The sequence below is a fragment of the Pseudonaja textilis genome, chromosome 1, assembly GCF_049901715.1.
Source record: "Pseudonaja textilis isolate UNSWEBS1 chromosome 1, rPseTex1.2, whole genome shotgun sequence".
Taxonomy (NCBI): Eukaryota; Metazoa; Chordata; class Lepidosauria; order Squamata; family Elapidae; genus Pseudonaja; species Pseudonaja textilis.
Genome location: NC_141990.1, coordinates 221,251,282 through 221,268,899, shown reverse-complemented (window position 1 = coordinate 221,268,899; position 17,618 = coordinate 221,251,282).

The window sequence follows — 17,618 nt, the reverse complement described above, 5'->3', positions numbered from 1 at the left end:
CCTGCTTCTCTTCAAAAACCATCCCACGTCACATAGGAATCAAATGTCATGCATCATGCTGAACCCTTGTATGAGTAAGTCTCAATGGTGATGAGCTAAGCCATGGATGTCAAACTTGTGGCCTGCAGACCCGTGGCCCGCAGACCAGATGGTGACACACAGGCCATGCCCTTGCCCAGTTTAGTGAAGGAGGAAAAAGTCATGTGACGACGCCATGACGATGCAAGTTCGTCACCCCTGAGCTAAACCCTAAACCATGATTTGCAACCTGCAGAAGTTAGGGTCAGATAATCAGCTAAGTCAAAACCAAACAATCTAATGTAATTTCTCATCTTGGATATGGATTGTAGGGTTAGTGCCTTCCATACGTTACCTGTATTTGATCAAAAAGTATAATTTGTTGCATCTGTAAACTTATCCATGACCTTAAATATGACAGATATATTGAAATGGTAGGACATCGTTGCATATTTTTAATACAGCATGTCCTGTTTATCAAATTATTGTTCAGTTTCTCAGCAAAGGAATGAGCTGAAGGGTTGTTGTTTTTTATCTCCTCAAAAGGTAAGCAAGGTTGAACATGGCTAGTACCTGAATGAGAGATTACCAAATATATATATATATATCCCAGGGCTATATTTAGTCACTAAGAAAAATGTTCATGAAAGAAAACAGCAGCAAATCATTGTTGTACTACTCTTGAAACAACTATATGGGCATGTCCATGCAATCACCAAAAGCTAAGCCTGACTTAAGGAAGTTTGTATTTTCTTGTAAGAAATGAAGCTATTTTTCAGAGTACATACATGCACATACACAATGGATACATATACAATGGCATCCACAGGCTCTCACTGATTTCATCAGAATGATGGAAGAAGCATCACAGCGTTTCATCACAAGCTCCATTTATTTATTTATTTTCCTTTATTCAATCACTTTTTCCATGTATTTTCTTTCCGCTTGGGGTTTTTTTTTTTTTTGGTCTTTGATTAATGAAAAGGAAGAAAAAAAAGAAAAAAAAATTTTTAAAAAGAAATGAAGGCATTAGGGAAGATCGGTAGCCAGTGTTAAATGAGGCTTCCCTGTTTGTACAAAGCAATAGAAACTGGAACAAAAATCAATCAGCTAGTAAGCCATCCAGGCAGAACAGATGCAGGGGTATAAAAGAATGAGCAAAGGTTTGCTGCCCTGCCCCAATTCCTTCCCCGCTAATGAAATACCTCCCCTCCCCCACTGCAAATGGAAAAGCTGAGACTCTGCAGTCTCCCCAGCTGTTCAGGGCATGGCTTTGCATTAGGGGCTAATCTGGCATTTGCGTGCTGTATATTTATCTGACTCTAGCTGACTCCCGGGGAGAGGAGGCTGCTCCTCCCCCCCAGGGACAGTCTGGGGCAGGTCCTAGAGAATTCCCTTGTTTCCACCCTCCGGGGCCTGATTAGAAAGCAGCAGACTGAGACCGAGTTCCTCCTTGACAGTTCAACTTCATAAACGTAGGCATCAAAGCACCTTGGAGGGCAGGAAACGTCTGTATAATTATCCCCCCCATCCCTGGGGAACCCTTTCATGCTGCCCCCTGAATGCTTCTCCCATACAACAAACAAAGAAGAATTCAGTAAGCCTGCATACAGAAAACTACTGACCAGATTCGCATGCTGTTTGGAGCTATGATTTGTTGGATAAACCACAATTCACACATCATGCCAAGTCAGAAATTATGGTTCTACAGGGGGTGGGGTGTGGCCATACACTCTAAGAAAAAAAAAACTGAGTTAAGAGGCACTGTGGCTTTGAATGATTATACTCCAGGAGAATATTTTCTTTAAAATGCTGCTGGTTTTGATAATTATTTTTCTAATGATTAAAAATATATTTAAAAAATTCTCCTGACTCATCCACACTATTCTGGCTTGTAACCCGTGTTACAACTTTAATATGTTAGATTCAGCCCATTGGGCTTTAAGTCACTATTATTAAGCAAACCATACCTTAGCACAACATGCAAAGCCATCCATTGACTTACAAGAGTGACACTCCTTTATTCTGGGCCCCCAGGTAACATGAAACACCTTCATTTTATTACCCCCCCCCCAAGTTTATATTTGAATAGTGAGCCTTGTTGAACTTCTGCTAGGAAGACCTAAACCAGATATGATTTAATAATGCTTCATTGCTAAAGCAGTTGTAGGAAATGGGGAAAGGTTTATTCTGATCAGTGCAGAGTGCGGCAGGAGGGATAAATTCCCCCTCCCCCCCATTTTCTCCTCCTGCAGAAGCTACATATTTAGAAAGAAAACTAGCACCTGGCTGGGAGAGAATAGCAGATGGGGATGAGGACGTGGCTTTAATCAGCACTGCTGCTAATTAAAATTATTTTATCCCTAGATCTAGTAGAAAAGGGTGGCTTTTTTTTTGTCTTGCGCACAGATTTATACTGCAGTGGCTTTATCTTTAAATATAATGTTTGGGGAAGCCTTGAAGACATGATATTTACTGACTGCTTTAACTCTGTGATTGAACCGATGCAAATGCAGTGTGGTGTTTTGTTTTTTTTTCATTTTAAATTGTGTGCTGATTTCCTTAGATATGGAATAAAATAATGCATGCATTTGCATGTTTGGGTCTGAGCATTATTAGACAAAGAAGCATTTGAATATATGTAGTGATTTGAAGGCTATAAAATGCGTGAGGGAAGTCCTGTTTCCTCTCTTTGTTTTCTCCTCTTCCTTTTTCCTCCCCCTCCTCCTGTTCTCTTAACCCCTTCTGCACACCTGTAAGAAAACTTTCTGGGTTTTTTTGTTTTACTGGCAGTGATCTCCACCCCATATACATTAGGTATGGACTCCACAGCTCTAACCAACTAACTGGAATGTTCTTCAGCTTCTGATCAGAAAAAGGCAGACATGTCAAAGGCTTTCCTGATCAGGTATTTCAAGTCTTGGGAAAAACAGCTGTTGCACAACCCGAAATCAGACCAGGACTCAGCAAGATCTTTAAAGGCCAGTGCTCCCCTTGAGGAGCACACTGAAGAAGTCTCCTCAAATGGGGACAAAACATTTGCAACCCAATTGCCAAGCTCGGAGTTCAAACCAACAACATAACTACCAACCTGGGCTATTAATATTCAAAGACATTTCAAAGCTGTTGTTTTTGCTGCATGTAGAACATGTAATAATAGAGTTGGAAGCAGCGGTGGGATACCACAGGGTTAACTACCGGTTCGGGATTTACGAGCTTCCCTGCAGGCTGCAAGCAGCATGCCTGTAAATCATCAGCAGCAGCTGCCTGCAGAGAAGCAGCCTTTGAAACAGCCCTCTTTTCCTGCTTTTTTAACTGCAGCTGTGCCTTGTTTGGCAGCTGAAATTGAAGAATCGGGAAATAAAGATCAGGTAAGAGCCCGGGTGGGCGGGTGGGCAAAAACATCAGCAGACATAGAACCGGTTCTATGTCTGCTGCTCTTCAGAGCTACCGGTTCTACAGAGGTGGACAGAACCGGTAGAAACTCACCCCTGGTTGGAAGAGATCTCAAAGGTTTTCTAGTCCAGTCTGCTCCTCAAGCAGGAGAACCTATCTCATTTCATGCTGTCCAGTCTCTCTTTGAAAGCCTCCAGTGATGGTGCACCCATAACTTCTGAAGGCAAGCTTTTTCTTTTGTCGATTGCTCTCACTATTAGGAACTCTCTCCTTGGTTTTAAGTTGCTTCTCTCCTTGGTTAGGTTCCAACCATTGTTTCTTTTTTTTGCCTTTTGGTAAGGATCACCTGCATGTACTGATAGATGTAGGATCACCTGCATGAAGGTGAGGATGCTATTTCAGTCTGGGTCAGGCTGAAGCAATGTTTAGATACCAAGAGATAATCAAAGCACTTCCTTAACCTTATTTCTAAAAAAAAAAAAAAAGACCCAGTAATTCTGTCACGTTCTGTTGTGGCTTTTTTATTTTTATTTTGTTTAAAAAGGATATTCTTTTGTAAAGATAAAATGTGTCTCCAACGAAACTTACCTTGTTTTCTCCATTTGGTCCCAAGATCCTGACCATGAATCAGAACCCCAGAATTCTCATTCTACAATCCAAAATTCTTACAAAACATCTTACTTTTCTATTGTTCTCCAACCCTAACCATTGCTGAAATAAAAATGGTTATTTCTAAACGTTATGCATTCTTCTGAATTCCTTGACGGTGTATCTCTAATTTTTATTCTACTGCTGATGCCTAGCTAAACACAGACCTAGGCCAGGGGTTTCATACTTGCAGCCCATGGCCTGGATGCCTCACATGCTGGCAATGCCCATCCCTGTTTTAGTGAAGGGGGGGGTCGCAATGTGTCATGTGACGACGTGAGTTTAACACCCCTGATCTAAGCTCTCTAAGAGTTTACAGCCCTCTGCACGTGTATCGTAGTTAAGAAGAACACATATTTTCTTGTTCCTGATGCAATCTTGCATGTCCAAACCTATGAGATTACAACTATCCTGGCATCAGGGAAAGGATGCAGTAATATAGATTAATTCTGTAAAAATGCAAGATGCAAATATATGCAAGGAAAACTTGTTTGTACATACTTGGTTAAGTAGGATGAGTTTTGGAATGGTCCCCGGTATTTTTGGACTTAGAACTGGAAGTAATAAAACTCAGGCTTTGATTCATTCCACTTATTATCGGAGTTTTGCAGAAGCTGTAGATACTGTAGGAAGTTAGCACCACCCCCTCCTAGAAAAATGACATATCCTGGGAAATATTAAAAAGGCAGAATATTTCCTCTAAAAAGAGTAGAAACTCAGGAGCAGAAACTCACCTCAGAAGCAGAAACTCACCTCCACCTTTGTTAATGGGTTGGCCATTAAGGCCTGGGCCAGAATACTTTGCATAACAAAGATCTCCAGGTAAAGCTATAGCAATTGCCAAAAGCCCTTTTCAATGCATCATCATCATCCAGCAAGGCTCAACCTAGCCTGGAACTCAGGACAGCCTACAGAGTTGCCCTTGCATGACCCCATGGGAGTCTGACAACCAATCAGAATACAAGCTTCAATTCAAATCCCAACAAAGGTTATAAAACCCAGGCACTCTCAGCATCCCAGCCCTTCTTGGCCTTCTCTTCTCACCTTGAAGCATGTGATCATCCTTCCTTTTCACTTTGGAGCTCCAAGCCATGTGGTCCTGCTGTCCACCATTAAACCAACTTTCCAAATAGCCTCCATGTTTCCAGTGTCTTTTTCCCCACTTGGAACTGAACCCAGAAGGATTTTTCTACAACAATACTAATTCTATTAAAGAATACAATAGTATTTTCTTTAAAACGCCTAAAAAGAGAGCAAATGCACCTATCCGTGTATAGACAGTCTGTTTGTTCAGACACCTTCTTGAAAGTGACATGGGATTTGGTAAATGTGTTCTTTTTTAGTTTTGTCCATGGATGTAATCCAAAAATTGGTCATTGACAGTGACAACAGCAACAGGAAAGAAAGAGTATATCCAGGTAATAGGATTATTTCTATCTAATCAACGGTTGAAATGGGCAGACATCTTTATTTATTTGCTTGTTTATTTGTTTATTATTGGCCTTTTCTGGGCTCGAAAATTAAACAAACTTGAATCTGGTTAGCATTTGGATGAGAATCTGAGAGTTGTAGCTTACCACACTGAGGAATTGAAAGAACAAAAATCTAGAGCAGGGGTGTTAAAGTCGCGTCACAGCATCGTCATGTGACATGTCGGAACTTTTTTCCCCTTCGCTAAACCAGGCATAGGCGTGGCCAGCATGTGACACATCCGGGCTGTGGGCCGCAGGTTTGACAGCCCTGAAATAGCGGATAGCAAGAAGAAACCTCTTCGGTGCTCTAGCAATGAAAGCTGCATGATTATCTTTGCCAGACCTTCTGATTTTTCTCCAAGCAATTCAATGTCCTGCAACATAATCCTAGAGGATCCCTTTCTCTTCTCAATCTCCACGGGAAGGAAGTTAGGTTGAGAGCCGAGTTACCTGGCTCACAGTGACCCCAGGGAATTTTATGGCCATATAGACAGTTGAACCTGGTGTTCATCTGCTTTCTTATAATGCCACATTTTAATTTATTAAGAATAATGGCAATGAGGTTAGAGGCTTCCTTTTAAATATAAAATTTTAATTGCATCTCGACCGTTACAAATGTGTGAACAGGTTGAAAACCTCTTGCGGATGTATTACAAGGCTGTGCTGAAAGCGACATAAGTGGCTAGTTACCTAGAGGAGAAGTCAGTGGCGTTTACCCAATTCATATGCGATGCCTCTACAGACCCATGGATTATTCTAAACCCTGCAAATTACTGGACTCTTAATTAAGATACTGCTGTTCAGCATCTTTGCCTGCGTGCACAGAATCAATATGAGTATATCCAAAGCCCGTGGAAATGCATCACTTTGCTTTGAAACAGGCCCTCTAGAGGGGACTTTGACGCTGACAGGGGAAGGTTGAGGTGAAATCAGAGGAGAATAACAGAAAAGGATGACAAAATCCATGGATCTTACACCTGTTTTAGTCTAATTCTTTATGCCAGTATTTGTGTATGTGTATGCAAATATATAGCATTTAGTTTACTAATGGTTTTTCTTATATTCTTCTCTCTCCAAAGTGTCCCTAAAGCTGGTATCAGTACTGATAACTCTCTTTATCCAGAATTGCCTCCATTTATCCTTCCCTGGGGTATCCTTTTGTAGCATTAATGATTAATCACTGTCACTCTCTAAGGACCTACATTTTACCTCAAATCGGCTGTGTTTGTTATGTTAGACCAGTCATTCCAGGGACCTGGATAATAGCCCTTGTTCCAGATATTTTCTGCATTTTAGGTAGGGGGAACCTTTACAGAAAGACACAGAGACATATAAAAAAAATATGGGTCCTTATTAGGAAAAAAAATATGATATTTTGTGCAGTTCTTTAAAGCTTCTCATTATATCCCTTCCCTCCTATTAGCACCTTTCCTCCCCTGAGGGTCTGAAAAATCTTCCCTTTTTCCTGCAACCTCACTTTCCACTTTATGCAGCCAGATGTCACAGGCAAATGTGCCCAGAAAAACAAACCAGGCTTCTAACAGATATAGGGATTGGAGGTGCCTCTTTCTATTCCATCTCGCCCCCTCCCTAAACAGCCATTTGTTTGCTTTATTGCTTCCTTGGCTATGGAGTAAGAGGAACCCCACCCTGCCTGCAGTCTGCAGTAGCTAATTGTGATGGGGCGGGGACTTCATTAGGAATTCCTTTCTGAAAATTGTGAATAAAGCATGCACCACATGGCCAGGGGAGTGCCTGCTTTCTGATTGGCTGGATTTTGCTGCAGTCTATTCCAAGCTGTCATTTACTGACTTGAAACATGCATCATACTCAGTGCCTCGACTGAGTCCAATGCTAATGGATAATGGAAGAGAGCTACTGCCACGTGTTAACAATGGGCTACTGCTGAGAAAAAGCATATGCATCATTGTATAGGTGTACAGAAGTGAACTAGTATGCACATATTTGTTCAAGGCTGTGCTTATTCAGCCTAACAATGGCTAGGATTCTCTAACTGAAGCATCTTTGGTTCCTATGGTAACATCACCATGGTATCATTTCCCAGCATCACTGTTTAATTGGGTATCTCCTTGGCTTCTATCACTGAAATGCCTGAATGTCTCCTGGGTGCTTCTAATACAAACAGACCATACAGTTCAATTGTTCCACGTACACAAGAAACAAACGCTAACTAGCTTGTAGGTACTCCAAGAGCTAGTATTTATACATACTTGAGGTATAGGTGGGCATTACAGGGTGGGCTTCATGTCCAGTTCTGAGAAATCTTCTCTTTGTAGGGCGGTGTTGTTCTTAAAAACAATCCAAGTAGTTATTTCCAGAATGACAAAAAGTCTAGTCCTCAGATTTATCATTTTAAACACTAGACACTAGACAGGTAAAGGCTCTTAAACGGGCAGATAATTTTCTTCATGCAGTGAATGTTTTTTCTGGTTCATGGCTTACATATGCAGGGGCTTAACGTCCCTAATAAAAGACCAAGTACCTTTGTAGCCTCAGCCTGATGCTAAAGACATTAGTAGAGTCTGTCTCTACTTCTTCCACTTGTCCAGCTGACCCTTCCTTACCCTACTACATCCTCTTTACTCTGAGAACTGGCAGACACCAGCCGAGGGAGTGTCATTAACTCTTGGATAAAGGCACATGTGCAGGCCACGTGGACACACAGATAAGATTTTTTTCAGGAGCTGCAATCCAAACAAGCTTCTGTCCATGGTGCTGACGTCCTCGGTGACCCATATCATTTAAGATCTGGACATATTTCCATCACGAAAGCATTTCCTACCTGGCCAAAAAAAAAAAAAAATTCCCACAAAAGAATTGCTGGCCTCTTTTTTAAAACAGCTGAAATAGGTAAAAGGGAAAAAAAAGATGTTTATACTGAAATGCTAATCTGTATCAGGCACACCTAAGCCTGTCTCTGCTTAAAATGGTTTTAAAAGAGCTGAGAGGTTTGGTGTATTTTCAATGGATTGTGCTCAGAATGTTTTTATTATCATCGTCAGAATTTTCTGGTTCCTACAGAGCTTCACCTCTTATATTATTTATGCTCTCAATGGGTTTTATTGTTAATTTAACGGTTTTGGAATTATTTTTATGCTTTTAAGCTGTTCTTGGTTTTGAATCAATATATATCACTTTGATCTCTCTTTGAATTAAGGGATAATAATGTCGTAAAAAGGGAGGTTTTTTTGGTTTAACATACCTATGTGATTAACTGATTAAAAGATAAAGATAATAAATGAATCACTATCCTGTTTTTGTGACTTATATTGACTACTCCAGGGTCTTAATTTATAAAGATCTTTGGAGGGGGGAAGTGTATATTTAAAGGCATTATTAAGCAATAATAATCAAACCTCAGTAAAATAGCTCAGATATAACTGTACAGATTGCCCAGAAGAAACATTCAGGAAACAATTGCTTCTTTCTTTTTTAATGTTGGGAATCTCATCCAGACCTGATTCCTGAAATTCTGACTGAATGTGGTTTGAGGAGACCTCCCCAAATTGAAACTGCAGGGTGCCTGATACCTTTTCACCCCATTTGCACCAAACTTACGTTCCCTGGGACCCTTCCATAGCAGAGATTATAGTCAACAAGAAATAGGAGAGCCAAATGTTCAAGGTTTTGTTTTGTTTTTAAACATACCAGCCTGGTGCTATCTAAAGCCCCAGGAACTTTATCTTGCCAGTTGCAGATACCTGGGGAACCTTGAGCATACCTGTTTGCAATCAGGATAGTGAAGGCAGGAAGGAATGAGTTTCAACCAGGTACTGGAGAATGATAGGTTGCTTAGCAGAGGCCAAATGGTTCTGTGATTTCTTAAACACTCAGTTCCACTTTAATAGTTCTCCCCCTCCAACCCACAACCGCACATTTTAGCAAATAGTGGACTTTAGCAATAGCTTTCACAGTGTTTCTATCATATACTACTTGGTTTCTCCTATCAAAGAAGGACACAATCAAACCTCAGAGAAAACAAAGCTTCTCCAGCTTTTGAAGTTAAAGAAAAACATTTATTGACTTTAGAGAAATCAAAAAAGAATCTGTCTATCAATAAACCTCCCAGCAAAACACTACCTAATGGGAGATGCATTTTCTTCATCTATTATGTAGGATTGTGTTTGGATTTGTCACATATACAGTAAGAGCCACATATTCAAATTGCTCTAGCACTGATTCTCCACTGGTTTTCTTAAATCTAAGCTCTGTAATCTGAAAAGAAAAAAAAGATAAAGAAAATACACAGTAGGACGACAAAAGATAGAAAGTATTGTATAAATTAATGATTAAAACAATTTGATTTTGTTTCCATATCTTAGAACAGGATTTGTTAGGGAAATTGGTACCTTTGCAATTTCTGGACTACAACTCCCATCAATAGTAACTGTTTTCCCATGCTGAATGGGAAGGCTGGAATTAGAATTTTAAAGATCTAGACTGCCAGATTTTCCCCACTTCTTCATTGGATAATTTGTTCCATTTTTACTTTATTTTGTTTCCTTTAGGAATAAAAGGTAGAAGCCACCAAGGCTGCTCTGCAGATTATGGAAATGAGGCAAGACATTGGGAAGCACTATATAATCAGGTTCATATATATTAATAATTAGCAATATTGATGTAGCTTCTCCCCCGAAGTCTGGAATGCCTGCCCACTCATGATACCTGCCCCATATTGGGCTAATTTTAGTGACTTCTATTACTCTGTGCTTTGTAATCAGCTTTTTTTGTTGAAATCAAACAGTATGATATATATTTCTCTCTCTCTCTTCCTCTGTGGATGAGTGAGAAAGACCGAGAGAGACATAGAGAAAGAGGAAGAGAGACACAGAGAGAACATGTATGTGTACAGGGCAGAAGTAAGGGATATCAAGAGAACCAGGCAGCTTGTTGTGATGTCAACAAAAGGATAAAGGATATCAAAATTGGAATTTGCTTCCCCCAAAGGAGAGAGCTATCTGCAATGCATTCCCCACTTCCTGATGCAAATACATGCACCCTCTGTTTGAACAACATCACGTACTGGACTGTGTTGCTCATAAAACAAAAGATCTGCTGGAAAATAAATTGAAATATGCTCTGTAGCTTACAAAAGTCCCAAAGACAGCAAAGTACTAAAGGATTTTAAGGGTGGTAGAACATCTGAATTAGGTAAATGAAATAAGGTAAACAAGGTAGATGAAAATCAAGAAAGGGCAACATATTGAATTAGATGAAATGGTAAAGATTAACAGAGATGATCAGGCTAAAGGAGAGATGTAATGAATCTGCTTCCTATCCAGATTTTAACACCAAGTAGATTCTGAAAGGAAAGGAGGGAAGAGGAGGAGGAATGACAGAGAGAGAAAGAGAGAGGGGGGGAGGGGAGAGAGAGAGAGAGAGAGAGAGAGAGAATCAATTTCTATTGCTAATAGGGATGATAAGTAAAGAGAGAATATTCAATAACAGAATAATATCAACCAGACACAAATTTACCAATCCAATACTTGATGAAAATCAGGATGTGATAGAGTAGAAGATTGTGGTCATTTTTATTATTATTTGTTTGTTTGTTTATTTATTTAGGCTAAATAGTCTTTGCTTTCCCTTAATAATGATTGAGTCATACATAAGGTTTTTATCGAATTGGTGAATGGTTGGCATTATGTAAGGGAGCTACCGCATATTACAAATAACCAATGCCCAGTTGCTAAGTGATAGGTATTGTTCCTTATGTGCCATATATGAACTCAGAGAAAAATAGAAGAAATAGGCTATTCCTCTGGCTAAAAGTCATAGGATTAGCCAAATGGAGAGGTTATTTTATCACTCACTATGGTATCAGTAAAACTCCAGTCCACCTAGGTGCCCAAGAAGACCTTACTGGAAATTAAGAACTATATTCTCTCTCCTGGTCTGCTCATAGATAAAATATAATTACTGAGGACACACCCAGTTGCAGGAGAGTTCCATTAAAGGGGGGTGATTTATTATCTAATTTGTGTACCTCTGCAGTTTATTATCTGTAGGGTAATATGTATTCACTGGTTTCAGAATATTCAGAATGCCTCCAGAAGTTGCCAAAGCTATTGTTACTGGCTTAATTGTGAATGGGAATGGTGTATGGGGGATATTATGGGCATTTAAAAGTTGTGAATATTGCTGCCTGACTGTGTGGCACATGCACACACAGTTTACATATTAAATTCAGTCTCACTGCTAAATAAATAAAGACTCTAGCTAATTGGCTGCCCTTCAACATGTACACTATGCTAACACAGCCTCTACAGCCATTATGCTCACATTAACAAATGGGACCAAAAGTGACCAAACTCTGTGATAGATTTGTACCAACTTCCAGGTTCATAAAAACATTTAATTGTTTTACAACCAGACATTTAATTGTTATACTATCCACCTTGAGAGGCCTGTTTTACACAACACCCCAAGTCATGATATAGTTTAAGATTAGCATATTGTGTTCCTTCAGTCATTGTGAACTTATTGAGTTATAGTTTATTCAGTGATCCATGATCAAAATCAGGTCTTAGCTGGATATGTGAATCAATTGATGATCAATTGAATCAATCAATGGTTTTGGATGAATATTTCAGACAATCAGAGATGGGCCTGGGGAATATTATCTCTTGTCATGCTCATGAAGAGGTCTATTCTGGGCTGACAGGTACCTTGATAAATCATCAGCTTCATTCATTTACTTCCTCCTGAATATGTTTGACATCACTTTCTATGTAATTATAGGTAATCCTCAATTAAGACTGCATCATTAGCAACCATTTTTAGTTACAATGGTTAGAAAAGTAACTTAACAAACAATCCTCACATTTATGACTTTTGCAAGTCTGTAATATCATAATATTATCATGATATGATAATATTTGGAAACTAGAGTTAGAATTAGAATTCTTTTATTGGCCAAGTGTGATTGGACACACAAGGATTTTGTCTTGGTGTAAATGCTCTCAGTGTACATAAAAGAAAAGATATATTCGTCAAGAGTCAAGAATCATAAGGTACAACACTTAATAATAGTCACAGGGTACAATAAGCAATCAAATCATGCTAGGAAACAATCAGTATAAATCATAAGGATACAAGCAACAAAGTTATAGTCATACTGTTAAGTTTGAGCAATGAGAGGCTGAACCAGAGCATGAGTGTAACAGTACTTTATTTTACAAATAAAGGGCTGACCGTGCTTGCCAAGCCTGGAACTGGCTCGCAGCAATCAGCAGCCAGTTGGACCCCGCAGCCTGCTTTTATAGCTGGCTGCTGGGGAGAACTGACCAATGGGAATGGGGGAATAACGCCCACACAAAGTGAGTGGACCTGAGTGAGAACTCCTTGAGTCCTCAGGACATAACACCCCTTCCCCCCAGATGCGAACACGCATAGTCCTTGAGGTAGATGGGGGGTTTGTGTTGGCGCCCGGAGCGGCGCAACTCGGGAACATTGTCTGACTGTTCGGTATCAGTCTGTGACGGTTGAGCTGGCATAGTGTCGCCAACACTCTCTCTGGACTGGGCATCCTCGGAAACCACCGGGTTGGTTTCTGGAGTCAAACTCTCGTGGGTTGGATCCGGTTGATCAACTCTCTGGGCGCTGTTGTCCGAGTTTGGGCTGACCGGAACGACCGCTGGCGCAGACTGGTCACTGGGTGCGGTGTGGCTGGGTGGCGGATGGGACAGTTCCCCTTCAACTGGAGACTCTGGATTCTTGTTTGCGAGGTTGCTGAGGCGCCTTCTGAGTTGGTCTATGTGTCTCCTCCAGACGCGACCATCCTCCAGCCTGACTCTATATGATCTCGGCCCGGTGACGGCGATGACCTCGCCGGAATCCAAAGTGGGTCCCCAGCGAAATTCCTTGCGAATATCGGCTCCTGTAACATAAAATGTCTAACCCCGAAGTGGAAGCGAGGGAGAGTCAGGGCAGTATTGTGGGTGCAGTCTATCTAATACAGTCCTCAGGCGCCGGCCCATCAGAAGTTCCGCTGGGGACTTATTGGTGACTGCACAGGGGTTGAGTGCTGGCTCATCAGGAACCGTGAGAGTTTGTGGTGCCAGTCATCTCTGCCAAACCTAGCGAGGGCCTCTTTGGTGGTCCTGACGGCCCTTTCAGCCAACCCATTACTCGCAGGGTGAAATGGGGCTGTGAAAATGTGGCGAATGCCTAGGTTGGCTGCAAAACGGCTGAATTCTACTGATGCGAACTGTGGGCCATTATCGGAGACCAAGGAGTCGGGTAGTCCATGGGTAACGAACAGGCGCGTTAACACGTTGGTGATTGCTAGTGTGGTGGTCGTGGATAGCTGCGCCACGTCTATCCACTTGGAATAAGCGTCCACGACCACTAGGAACATCTTTCCATGCACGGGCCGGCCAGATCGATATGGATTCTAGACCAGGGCGCTGGCGCTCTCCCATCTGGTAGGGGTGGCGATGGGGGAGCAGGACGGGATTCCTGGCAAATGCTGCAGGAACTTACCCAATTGACAATGTCCTCGTCTAGACCTGGCCACCACACGTAGCTGCGTGCCAACGCCTTCATTCTCACAATGCTGGGGTGTCCCTCGTGCAACGCTTCCAGGACTCGGGTACGCAGCGAGGTCGGAATGACCACTCGAGTGCCCCACAGTAGACAACCCTGCAAACTGGACAGCTCCTGCATGCGAGTCTTAAAGGGTGCGAATTTGTTATCAACATTGCCTCCCGGCCACCCCCTCCTCACCCAGTCGAGCACCTGGGCGAGCGTTTGGTCTCCCTTGGTTTTGGCGGCGATGTCAAGGGCGGTGATGGGCAGGTCCAACTGGGTGATTTCAAAAATGGCATTGACAGGAGCTGGGTCTTCAGCCGGAGCGGGTAAGGGGCAGCGACTGAGTGCGTCAGCGTGGGATAGAGTTTTGCCCGGGCGGTGGATAAGTTTGTATGAGTAGGCCGCTAGGAAAAGCGTCCACCTTGTCATCCGAGGGGAGAGGACTTGAGGTGTCTGTTTGTTGCCGGCCAGTAGGCCCAGGAGGGGCTTATGGTCGGTGACCAGTTCAAAGAAGTGGCCAAAAAGGAATTCGTGAAACTTTTTCACGGCTGCCACAGCTGCTAGGGCTTCCTTGTCTATTTGGCTGTAATTTCGCTCCGTGGCCGAGAGCGTCCTGGAGAAAAAGGCGATGGGGCCTCGGCGCCATTGGCGAGTCGGTGACTAAGGACCGCCCCAATTCCAAAAGGGGATGCGTCTGCTGCCAGTACTAAAGGAAGGTTGGGGTCGAATTGGATGAGCACTGCCTCTGACGTAAGTAGTGATTTGACGGCGTTAAACGCCTGGTCTTCTTTGTGCCCCCAGTGCCACGGTGACTTTTTGTCTAGTAATCTGTGTAGGGGTTCGGCTACTGAGGCTTTATGGGGCAAAAAGGATGCATAAAAGTTTAGGAGTCCCAAGAAAGCTTGTAGCTCCGTTTTGGAGGTCGGTGTGGGAGCTTCGTGGATCGCCCTGACCTTGGACTCCAGGGGTGAATGCCAGAGGCGTCGATTTTATAACCCAGAAAGTCCACCTGTCTAGTGGCAATGGCGCATTTTTTTTTTTTAACTTGAGGCCATGCTGTCTGAACCTCTCTAACACTGCTCGCACTCTCTGGAAGAGTTGGGGTCTGTCCCTGGCCGAGACCAAGATGTCATCGAAGTAGGGTACTACACCAGGGAGGCCCTGTAAAATCCGCTCCATGAGGGATTGAAAAATACCCGGGCAACACTTACGCCAAATTGGAGACGCTTGCATCGGAAGGCACCCCTGTGAGTGACGATGGTCTGAAGTTCCGCTGTTTGGTTATCAACAGGGAACTGTTGATATGCTTGAGACATGTCCAATTTAGCAAAAATACTGCCCGGTTCGAATGTGTGCAATAAGTGCTGAATGACGGGCACGGGATAGGCGCTAACTTGTAAATATTTATTGATTGTTGTCTTGTAGTCCGAGAAAATTCTCAGGCTACCATCTTTTTGAGGGGTGTGACAATGGGCGTCTCCCACTTGGCGAAATCTGTTGGCTCAATGACCCCTTGTTTTAGTAGTTTATCCAATTCAGCGTCTAGTTTTGGTCGAATAGCAAATGGAACTCTACGTGGTTTTAATCTGATTGGGACTGCCTGGGGGTCAACGGTGAACGAGATGGGGTTCCATTATAACACCCCAGCTCCTCGCTGAACACATCTGCGTAGTCAGCGAATAAGGAGTCAGTGTCTGAGGTTGAGACAGCATGGACTCCTGTTAACCCTAGGCCGAGGTGGGGAAACCAATCGAGCCCCAATAAGGTGGGTAGATTGCCGTTAACTACCACTAGAGGTAGGTGGCCTTTAAAAGCTCTAAAACTGACAAAGAACTTGCCTCTGCCGATCACGGGAATGGCCTTCCCTGGTAGTCCTTCAGACCGAACTGGCATCTCTGAAGCCGGGTAGTAGATAGGCTGGGGTGGAGTCTCTTGAGGGTGTTCCACGAGATTATTGAGAGCGCTGACCCTGTGTCAACCTCCATGTGGCACGGTTTACCTTCTAGGGAAACGGAGAGAGAAATTTTACTAACAGAGTGGCAAGTACGCCTGGCAAGGCGGTGCGTGCGACAGTTTAATACTTGCCTCTGTGGTCCCGAGTGCGAGGACGGGGTCTTTGTGCAGCGCTTTGGGGGCTTGGCAGACTCTCGCAATGTGCCCCTCTTATGGCAGTTGTTGCAAACGGCTCCTTTAAACTTGCAGGTGGCCCTTTGATGTGATCCCCACAGGCTAGGCACAGGGTGATGTGCTTGGGTGGACCGGTGTATTCTTGTTTGGCCCCTACCTGCAACCGTCTGTCATTGGTGAGGCGATGGACATCGTTCTCATCGTTGTGGCCTTCCTCCGCTTCCACCTCTTCGGAATGGACTGGGAACGCTGCTAGCTTGGCGCTTGGGCCCTGAATTTCGGTGGCTGAGTTCGTTGCTAGCTCGGCTGCTAGGGCCTCCTCTACCGCTTGCGCGAGGTTGAGGTCTTTTTTAGCTAGCAGTCGCCTCTGTAGGTTGAGATCCTTGACCCCACAAACCAATTGATCGAGGAGCATGTCCTCCAGGTATGTTCCAAACCCGCAGTGCAGGGCTGCTGTTCTGAGGGTGGCCATATATTGGTTGATGGTCTCCTTACTTGATTGCTTCCTCATTCGGAACGTGAACCTCCTGGCGATTTGTGAAGGCCTGGGAGCGTAGTGGTTTGTGAGGATCTCAAGCAACTCGGACCACGGAACGTTTTTTAATTCTCTCGGCGCCACGAGTGCTGCAGCGGTATCGTAAACGGTGGCTCCGCAGTAGATTAGGAAATAGGATTTTTTCCGATGCTCTCCCGCATCCGACAAGCTGACCGCATCGATGTAATGATTGAAACGGTTCTTATACGATTCCCACTTCTCTTCGTCTGGTTTAAACGCCGGGAATACTGGATTGGAACTCATGGTGCTGGAACGGCTGGGCTACCTGCGGGAGAAATCTCTCTGGGACTACGAACGCTCGTGAGTTACTAGTGATATCAGCTCTGGAGAGGTTTTTTGCTACCCTCTCTTTCTCTCTCTCTGGGTTACCACGTTGGCTGCTAGCCGTTGGAGGTGTCTTGATTCGCGCCAAAAAAGTGGGCGTTAGTGACTCTCTACAGCGCTGTGCTGTGATTCCTACTGGCTCGAAATTCAAATGACACCCGTTTGAATTTGCGCCAAATGCAGAGCGGCTGCGGCTCGCAGCGCTTCACTTTCCCCATAGCGAGGCTAACAAGCGGCTACAGACGCTTCTAACTATTTGACTCAGACCGCTTTCTCTGGCTGCGGATCTGCGTTTGCTCTTTTTGATCGCTCGTTTCGCTAGCTGACCGCTCTCTCTGGCTGCGGATCAGCGTTTCCCTTGTTGCCAGCCGATCGCTCTCTCTGGGCTGTAGATCGGTGGCTAGTGACTCAGCGGTTGCAAGGTGCTTCTGGTAGCCATCCCATCCTCGTCGCCAGTGTTAAGTTTGAGCAATGAGAGGCTGAACCAGAGCATGAGTGCAACAGTACTTTATTTTACAAATAAA